The sequence below is a fragment of the Rhinopithecus bieti genome, unplaced genomic scaffold (genome assembly GCF_001698545.2).
Source record: "Rhinopithecus bieti isolate Rb0 unplaced genomic scaffold, ASM169854v2 scaffold_44748, whole genome shotgun sequence".
Classification (NCBI taxonomy): Eukaryota; Metazoa; Chordata; class Mammalia; order Primates; family Cercopithecidae; genus Rhinopithecus; species Rhinopithecus bieti.
The window spans coordinates 1936454-1945710 of record NW_016819104.1 but is presented as its reverse complement, the minus strand read 5'-3'; positions in this window follow the sequence as shown (position 1 = coordinate 1945710).

Here is a 9257-nt window from a genome sequence, read left to right as displayed (position 1 = left end):
ATAAAACAGACTTTAAACCAACAAAGATAAAAGAAGACAAAGAGGGGCATTACATATGGTAAAGGGATCAATGCAACAAGAAGAGCTAACTACCCTANAAACTAAGCTTCATAAGTGAAATAGAAATAAAATCCTTTACAGACAAGCAAATGCTGTGGAATTTGTCACCACCAGGCCTGCCTTACAAGAACGCCTGAAGGAAACACTAAATATGGAAAGGAAAAACCAGTAGCAGCCACTGCAAAAACATACCAAAATGTAAAGACCATCGACACTATGAAGAAACTGTATCAACGAACGGGCAAAATAACCAGCTAGCATCATAATGACAGGATCAAATTCAAACATAACAATACTAACCTTAAATGTAAATGGACAAAATGCCCCAATTAAAAGACACAGACTGGTAAGTTGGATGAACAGTCAAGACCCATTGGTGTGCCATATTCAGGAGATCCATCTCATGTGGAAAGACACACATAGGCTCAAAATAAAGGGATGGAGGAAGATTTACCAAGCAAGTGAAAAGCAAAACAAAAGCAGGGTTTGCAATCTTAGTCTCTGATAAAACAGACTTTAAACCAACAAAGATAAAAGAAGACAAAGAGGGGCATTACATATGGTAAAGGGATCAATGCAACAAGAAGAGCTAACTACCCTAAATATATATGCACCCAATACAGGAGCACCCAGATTCATAAAGCAAGTTCTTAGAGATACCTACAAAGAGACTTAGACTCCCACAAAATAATAGTGGGAGACTTTAACACCCCACTGTCAATATTAGATCAACGAGACAAAGTTAACAAGGATATTCAGGACTTGAACTCAGCTTTGGACCAAGCAGACCTAATAGATGTCTACAGAACTCTCCACCCCAAATCAACAGAATATACATTCTTCTCTGTACCACATAGCACTTATTCTAAAATTGACCACATAATTGGAAGTAAAACACTCCTCAGCAAATGCAAAAGAACAGAAATCATAACAGTCTCTCAGACCACAGTGCAATCAAATTAGAACTCAGGATTAAGAAACTCACCCAAGACTGCACAATTACATGGAAACTGAACAACCTGCTACTGAATGACTGCTGGGTAAATAATGAAATGAAGGCAGAAATAAGTTCTTTGAAACCAGTGAGAACAAAGACACAATGTACCGGAATCTCTGGGACACAGCTAAAGCAGTGTTTAGGGAAATTTATAGTACTAAATGCCCACAGGGGAAAGTGGGAAAGATCTAAAATCAACACCCTAACATCACAATTCAAAGAACTAGAGAAGCAAGAGCAAACGAATTCAAATGCTAGCAGAAGACAAGAAGTAATTAAGATCAGAGTAGAACTGAAGGAAATAGAGACACAAAATCCCTTCAAAAAATCAATGAATCCAGGTTCTGGGTTTTTGAAAAGATTAACTAAATAGACCACTAGCCAGAAGAAAAAAGAAGAAAAGAGAGAAGAATCAAATAGACACAATAAAAAATGATAAAGGGGATATCACCACTGATCCCACAGAAATACAAACTACCATCAGAGAATACTATAAACGCCTCTACGCAAATCAACTAGAAAATCTAGAAGAAATGGATAAATTCCTGGACACATACACCCTCCCAAACCATCATTCTCAGCAACCTAACACAACAACTATTCCAGATACAGAAAACCAAACACCGCATGTTCTCACTCATAAGTGGGCATTGAACAATGAGAACATATGGACACAGGGAGGGGAACATCACACACTGGGGCCTGTCAGGGAGTGGGGGTAAAGGGGAGGGATAGCATTAGGAGAAATACCTAATGTGGATGATGGGTTGATGGGTGCAGCAAACCACCATGACACATGTATACCTATATAACAAATCTGCACATTCTGCACATGTATTCCAGAACTTAAGTATAATTAAAAAAAAAAAAAAGAGAAAGCAAACCACATGCTGCAGGGTACCAGTTCCTCAAGACCAAAGAAAACCTCAAAAGTTGTATTAGCAATTACCAACAAACAAATACATATTGATCACCTACTGCATACCAGACCAGACACTGCCAACTGTCAGGGCCTGGCATGCAGTAGGAGTTCAACCTCTGCAAAGCTAGACTCATGAAGAGGACAAATCTAAAGTCTAAATTTTCACTGAAATTACCATAAGCAGCTAAAGGCCAGGCAGAGTCTAAACGTTTGAGGCCTTTTTTTCTTTCTTTTTTTTTTAAGTCAGTCTCTCTATCTCCTCTCTCTCTTTCTTGTACTTACTTTTGGGCATTTCAAAAAAAAAAAAAAAAAAAAACCCGTATACAACGTTCAAGTATGTTTGAATGCACACATGCACACACACACACAAGTTTAGGAAGTTCACATCTCAAACTGTTTAGCTGCATGTGGAGAATACTACTTGGTGTTAGTGATCAGGAGGTTGAGGGGACTGTTTTCTTTTTTCAGTGCATATACTTCAATATTATTTCAATCAAAAGCACGTTAATAAATATATCATTTTATAATTTAAAGACAAAAAAGATGCAAACGCCCATAATCTCACTGTCCAGATGTAATAACTTTTAACATTTAATATGCATTCTTTCTGATTTTTTCTCTAATTTTAAATTTATTTTAAATTGACATCTTTTGATGCTTTTATCCATATGTAAATACATATACATGTATGTGCAAAAAAAAAAAGTATACTGTGGTGTAGCCTGCTTTTAAAGCTTAATGATATATCTTAGACATCTTTTCATTTTCTCAAAATACAGATATGTAGCATTTTTTTTTTTTTTGAGACAAGTCTTGCTTTGTCACCCAGGCTGGAGGGCGACTGCAAGCCTTGAACTCTTGGACTCAAACGATCCTCCCACCTCAGCCTCCCAAGTAACTGTGACTACAGGTGCACGCCACCATGCCGGGCTAATTTTTAAAACTTTTTTTTTTTTTAAGAGATGGTGGGGGGATCTCACTATGTTGCCCAGGCTGGTTTTGAACTTCTGGCCTCAAGAGATCCTCCCACCTTGGCCTCCCAAAGTGCTGGGATTACAGATGTGAGCCACCATACCTGGCCCCATCATCTTTTAATAGCTGCATGATATTCCATTGTATATGTGTCTCACGGTTTATGTAACCGATTATCTATTAATGGACATTAGGCTGTTTCTATTTTTTTTCTTTTTTGCTACTATAAACAGCATTGTAATGGGTATTCTTATAGATGCATCGTTTCACATTTTTTAAATTGTGTCCATAGAAAACATTCTAAGAGTTGGAATTACTGGATCAAATAATAGTCGTGTTAATTTTTTTTTTTTTTTTTTTTTTTTTTTTTGAGACAGAGTCTCGCTCTGTCGCCCAGGCTGGAGTGCAGTGGCCGGATCTCAGCTCACTGCAAGCTCCGCCTCCCGGGTTTACGCCATTCTCCTGCCTCAGCCTCCCGAGTAGCTGGGACTACAGGCGCCCGCCCCTCGCCCGTTTTTTTTTTTTTGTATTTTTTAGTAGAGACGGGGTTTCACCATGTTAGCCAGGATGGTCTCGATCTCCTGACCTCGTGATCTGCCCGTCTCGGCCTCCCAAAGTGCTGGGATTACAGGCTTGAGCCACCACGCCTGGCCTAAAAATTTTGATACATATTATCTAACAGTCCTCCAGAAACGTACCAATTTCCGCTTCTACCACCAGCTATCAACACTCACATATTTTTTGAACACTTAATGTGTTCTAGACCAATAAGACATTATTTTTGCCCTGAGGGGGTTTACATGCTTGTTAGGTGGCTTGTTAACACATACTCAGATTCCCTATTTATTTAACAAGCTCTTACACAATGGTTAGTACCATGTGCCAGATACTATTCTAAGGAGCTTAAAATATTAAGTCATTTAATCCTCATGACAACCTTATAAGTTGGTACTACTATTATTTCCACTTTACAAATGGAGGAGCTAAGCACAGGAGTTAAGCAACTTGCTCAAGTTCACACACATGACAAGTGGCAGAGCTAGGAGTAAAATCTAAGAAATATCCTGGCTCCGGAATTTGTTCTTAAATCTGTGCTGTGGCTCCTCTTGGCATAACAGGTAATGACGCTCTCAGCACTGAGAAAGTAGATTCATTGACTTGGAAACCTCCTTTCAATGATGAAAGTGAATAGGGAGATAGGCTTTCAAATGGCCCAGCCCATCCTTTCAGGGCTAGGAGAGAAAGACATATTTTGTGATTTTCAGCTTGAGCACTTAGGAATCTGCCCTTTCCCTTATCTGAAATGGGAAACCCACAAGGGAGGTAGGTTGAGGGTGGGGTTGAAAGACAGAGATTTCTGTTTTGGATTTGTTGATTCAAAGTGTTGTGAGTTATCCAGATGAAAGGGCCAGATAGCAGAGGGAAATCCATATTTGGTGCTTGGGAGAGGAGATAGGTCCAGAGGAGAGTCCTGAGAGTCACCAGCCTAGGGGAAGACAGTGAGGCCGTGAGAGGGATGTGATCCCACAGGGAGGCCACGCAGATGAGGAAGAGCAGAGGTCCAAAGACTGGTCCTTGAGAAATGCCTCCATTTAAGGGAGTGGCGCTCAACCTTGGCTGCATGTTGGGATCACTTAGAGGCTATAAAAGCTCCTGATGCCTGGGTGTCACCTCCAGATATTCTGATTTCATTGGCCTGAAAGGCAACCTGGGCATCAGAATGGGGTGTGTGTGTGTGTGTGTGTATGCTTTAAAAAATATTATTTATTTTTGGTATCTGACTTTTTAAGGCTTCCCAGGTAATAATACTGTGTAGCTGAAGTGAAGAGCAATCAATTAAAGGGGATGATAGACGAGAAATACAAGAAGCCATCTCATAGGGCCAGAGAGAGGTTAGAAGTGTTTTCATTTGCTCTATAACATGCGTTGAGTACCTAATAATAATAGCCACCACCTAGTGAAGGCTTTGCTGTGCCAGGCCCTGTGCTGAGTCATTTGCACACATTATCTCATCTAATGCTTGCACCACACAACACTATGAGATATTCTTATCCCCTTTTGCAGATGGAGAAACTAAGAATCAGAGAAGTCAAATAACTTGTCTAACGTCATACTTCTAAAACTTAGTGGGAGAGTCAGGATTCGAATGGGATACAGGGTATCTTCCAAACCCTTGGAGCTAATCACTGTGCTACGCTGCCCATCACCTGCCAGACTTTCTGCTTGGAACTGCCAAGGGGCCTGCAGTCTTGTGGGTATAGAAGAGTTACACATAATGAGGTAAGTGCTGCGGTGGAGGGAGGTACAATATCCTGGAGGAGAAAGCTCATAATAGCCTGGAGGACTCAAGGAAAGCTTTGCCTACGAGCTAATGCCTCGGGAAATATTTTCCATTTATTCCTGCACTCAGAAACAGGCTCCACCTCTTGATAGGAGGAGAACACATGTCTGTAGGGAGAAAAGAATTGATAGTGGCCATCTTGAAGGTAAGCGACTACAGTCTTGATCCGGGGCACCCCTGAGAGAGCCCTGGTAGCTGTCAACTTTCCTATCAGGCCCTTTGGGTTTATGAAGATGACAAAATCTCTCAAGTGAATGGCAGCCAGATTGGTTTCTGTCTACTTTCATTTATTTATTTACCTTTATTTTAATTTTAGAGACAGAGTCTCGCTCTGTTGCCCAGGCTGGAGTGCAGTGACACAATCATAGCTCACTGCTGCCAGAACCTCCTGGGCTCGGGTGATCCTCCACTTCAGCCTCCCAAGCAGCTGGGACTACAGGTGCACACCACCACACCTGGCTAAGTTTTAAAGTTTTTTGTAGAGACAGGGTTTTGCCATGTTGCCCAGGCCATTCTTAAACTCCTGGCCTCCAGTGATTCTTTCAGCCTCCTAAAGTGCTGGGATTACAGGTGTCAGCCACTGTGCCCGTCATCTGTCTAGTTTTAAACTACCCTATAGCAAGATCCACAACTACTGGGATGGGGCTCCTAGCCTTAGTCACACTCAAGAATTCTTCAGAAGCGGAGCAACCAACTGGGCCAGCAATAGTACCCACTGCCTTCAAGAGAAATGCCCTTACGTAAAGTTTGATATCTTATTTGGAAAGGTGTCTTCTAAGTCAATGTGAATTTACTGCATTTGGAGGGAGAAAGGGCACATTTCAACTTTCAGAAATGGGAAGCTAAAAGTGGGCATCAGTCAGCGTTGTCATCACCTTATATATCATAACTGAGTTTGTGCTGATGTCATTCTTGACTACATGAGTCAGAACGTAATAAACTCTAAAATTGCCAGAAGAAAGGCTGCTGCTCATGCTTGTGATTTATGATGCAAATCCAAAGCTGCTACATTTTCTGCACTTACCATTTATATTTGCATGAAGTTCAAAGGGGAAACAAGAAGCTTAACTCTTTCTCTGACATGGTCAACAAGTCTCTGTGGTCTCAGAGGGAACCAGGTTTGCTTTGTACCTTTTAAAATAGGGTCCTTAGTGTCTGTTTTTGATTGAGAGAGACACCTTTGCATTAACCACACAACTTCACTCTTTGTTCCATCCCTGAGGCTGCTCAAGGGAACCAGCTTATAAACAGGTTTAATTGAGGTTCCGTAAAAGTCAGGGAGTTGAGAACTCTTTTATTTGAATGCAATAGCTGTATCAATTTAAGATGCAATCAATGACCAAATATATAGTTCTATACAAGTGGCCCGCACCAATTTGCAGACTTTTAAAAATTAAGTTTGCTATTAGTGAAATTATTCAGGGCTAAGACATTCAACATTACGATGGTTAAAAATGGTAAGGAATGTTAATATTTATGTCTTTGTTGGTTCAGGCTGCTTTAACAAAATACTTTAGACTTTTGGTGGTTTATAAACAACACTTAGTTCTCACAGTTCTGGAGGCTAGGAAGTCCAAGATCAAGTTGCCAGCAGATTTGGTGTCTGGTGAGGGCCCATTCCTTATAGACAGTGCCTTCTTCCAGTGTCCTCACAAGATGGAAGGCGCCAAAGACTTCCCTTATAAAAAGACATGAAGGTCGGGTACAGTGGCTCATGCCTGTAGTACCAGCACTTTGGGAGGCCGAGGCAGGCAGATCACCTGAGGTCAGAAGTTCAAGACCAGCCTGGCCAACATGGCGAAATCCCGTCTGTACTAAAAATACACAAATTAGCCAGGCATGGTGGTAGGCACCTGTAATCCCAGTTTCTCCGGAGGCTGAGGCAGGAGTATCACTTGAACCCGGGGAGGCAGAGGTTGCAGTGAGCCAAGATAACGCCACTGCCACTGCACATCAGCCTGGGCGACAGAGCGAGGCTCAGTCTCAAAACAAAACAACAACAAAAACAGGCATGTGAGGGCATGCTTCCTTTCCCCCTCTGCTCTTTGCCATATAAGAGTACAATGAGAAGATGGCCATCTGCAAACCAGGAATCAGCCATCACCAGACACTGGATCTACCAGCACCTTTATCTTGGATTTCTCAGCTTCCAAAACTGTGAGAAATAAATTTCTGTTGTTTACATCACCCAGTCTATGGTATTTTGTTACAGCAACTCAAACTGATTAAGACAGAGGGAAAGATTAAAGAGACTTGAAGACTTGAATATTTAAATGTGTAGACATGAAGGAGGCAAGGCGTGGGTGGGAGGCGGGAGAGAGAGAGAATGAGAATGAGAGAAAGATATTGATTGATTGATTTTAGGTCCAGAGGAGGATGAGAATAATCAGCAGTTGGAAGGGGATGCCATTCAGTTCATAGGTGAAGAGGTTTGTTAGCAGGATGTTGTTGGTTGCAACCCACCCAAGTTGCTTCAAGTACTGGAGTTTATTGACAGTTTGCTGCATGCATGGAAACCCCGGAAAGGTTGAATGGCCAGACTTGGGAAGGCGCCTGTAATCCCAGCTACTTGGGAGGCTGAGGCAGAGAATCGCTCGAACCTGGGAGGTGGAGGTTGCAGTGAGCTGAGATCGCGCCACTGCACTCCAGCCTGGGTGACAGAGTGAGACTCCATCTCAAAAAAAAAAAAAAAAAAAAGATTCAGTAACTCTTTTGCCAGCTCTGACCATAGCAGCTGGTATCTTTTTTTTTCAGTGCCTTCAGTTCATGTTTTGGGGGAAAAAATCTGATTGGCTTAGCCCATTGTTTTCTTTCAGGCCACATCATAGACTACTGGCCAGTCCTTGAACTGGTTGTGCTTAAGTCAAGAGGTTCACTTTTGATCCAGCCAGTGGCTACCTTTCCTTTCCTTTCCAAAGAACAGATAGATGATTGCTTCCGTGGAGGGGAGAAGGCTATGGGTCAGGGAGGCTTAGTAGAATGGGGAGTTAGGTCCAGCAAATCTTCCTCTCCCATTTCTCCTTCATTTTAAAAACTATAAAGTAAATAGACCCTTACAGATAAACTTGAGTCACCTTTGTTCCTAAACTCACTTTTATTTCCTTTTCTCTCTCTGTCCTTTCAATTCTTTTTCAGAGAGGCAGTCATTGTCATAAACTTACGGATTGCTTTGGAAAAAATCTATATGGAATTGTTCCTATTTATGAACATGGCATAGCTCTGTCTTTAGGTGTTCTTTAGAATTTCCAATAATGTTCTGTAATTTCACTATAAAGTTCTTATACATCTTATTTATTCAGAGGTATATAGAATGCTGCAACAAGGGGTACTTTTTTTTCTGTTATAATTTCTTACTAATTATTATTGGTATAAAGGAACTCCACTGATTTTAAAATTTTGTTTTTGCAATTGGCAATCCTGATGAATTCTCTTATTCTTATAATTTGTAGATATCTTGAATTTTCTATGTCAGCAATCTACAAGTCTTTATTTCTAATTCTTATGCATTTTATTTATTTTTCTTATGTAAATTCATTGATTAGGGCCTGCTTTTCAATGTTGAATAAAAAAGGTGACAGTGCGCAACTAATTCTTGACTTCAATATGCGTACTTCTAAGGTTTTGGTAGTAACTATAATGTTTGTTGTAGGTTTTTGGTTAAAAAAAATCCTTTATCAGGTTAAGAAAGTTTTCTTCTGTTCCTAGATTGGAAAAAAGTTTTAATTTTGAATGTAATGAATTCTGTGAGGACATGGGTTTTTATCTCTTTTGTCCCCAGTGGCTAGATTAGTGTCTGTAGGCCATGAGTAAATTATTTACTGAAAGAACAAATGAATTGATTGATTGGAGCTTATAAAATATTTTACTTTTTGACATATTTGTTGATATAATTATAGACTTTCCCTTTTTTGAATCATTAATGTGTCTTTTTGCTCATTGACCAATTGCAGCTCGCCACACATGGG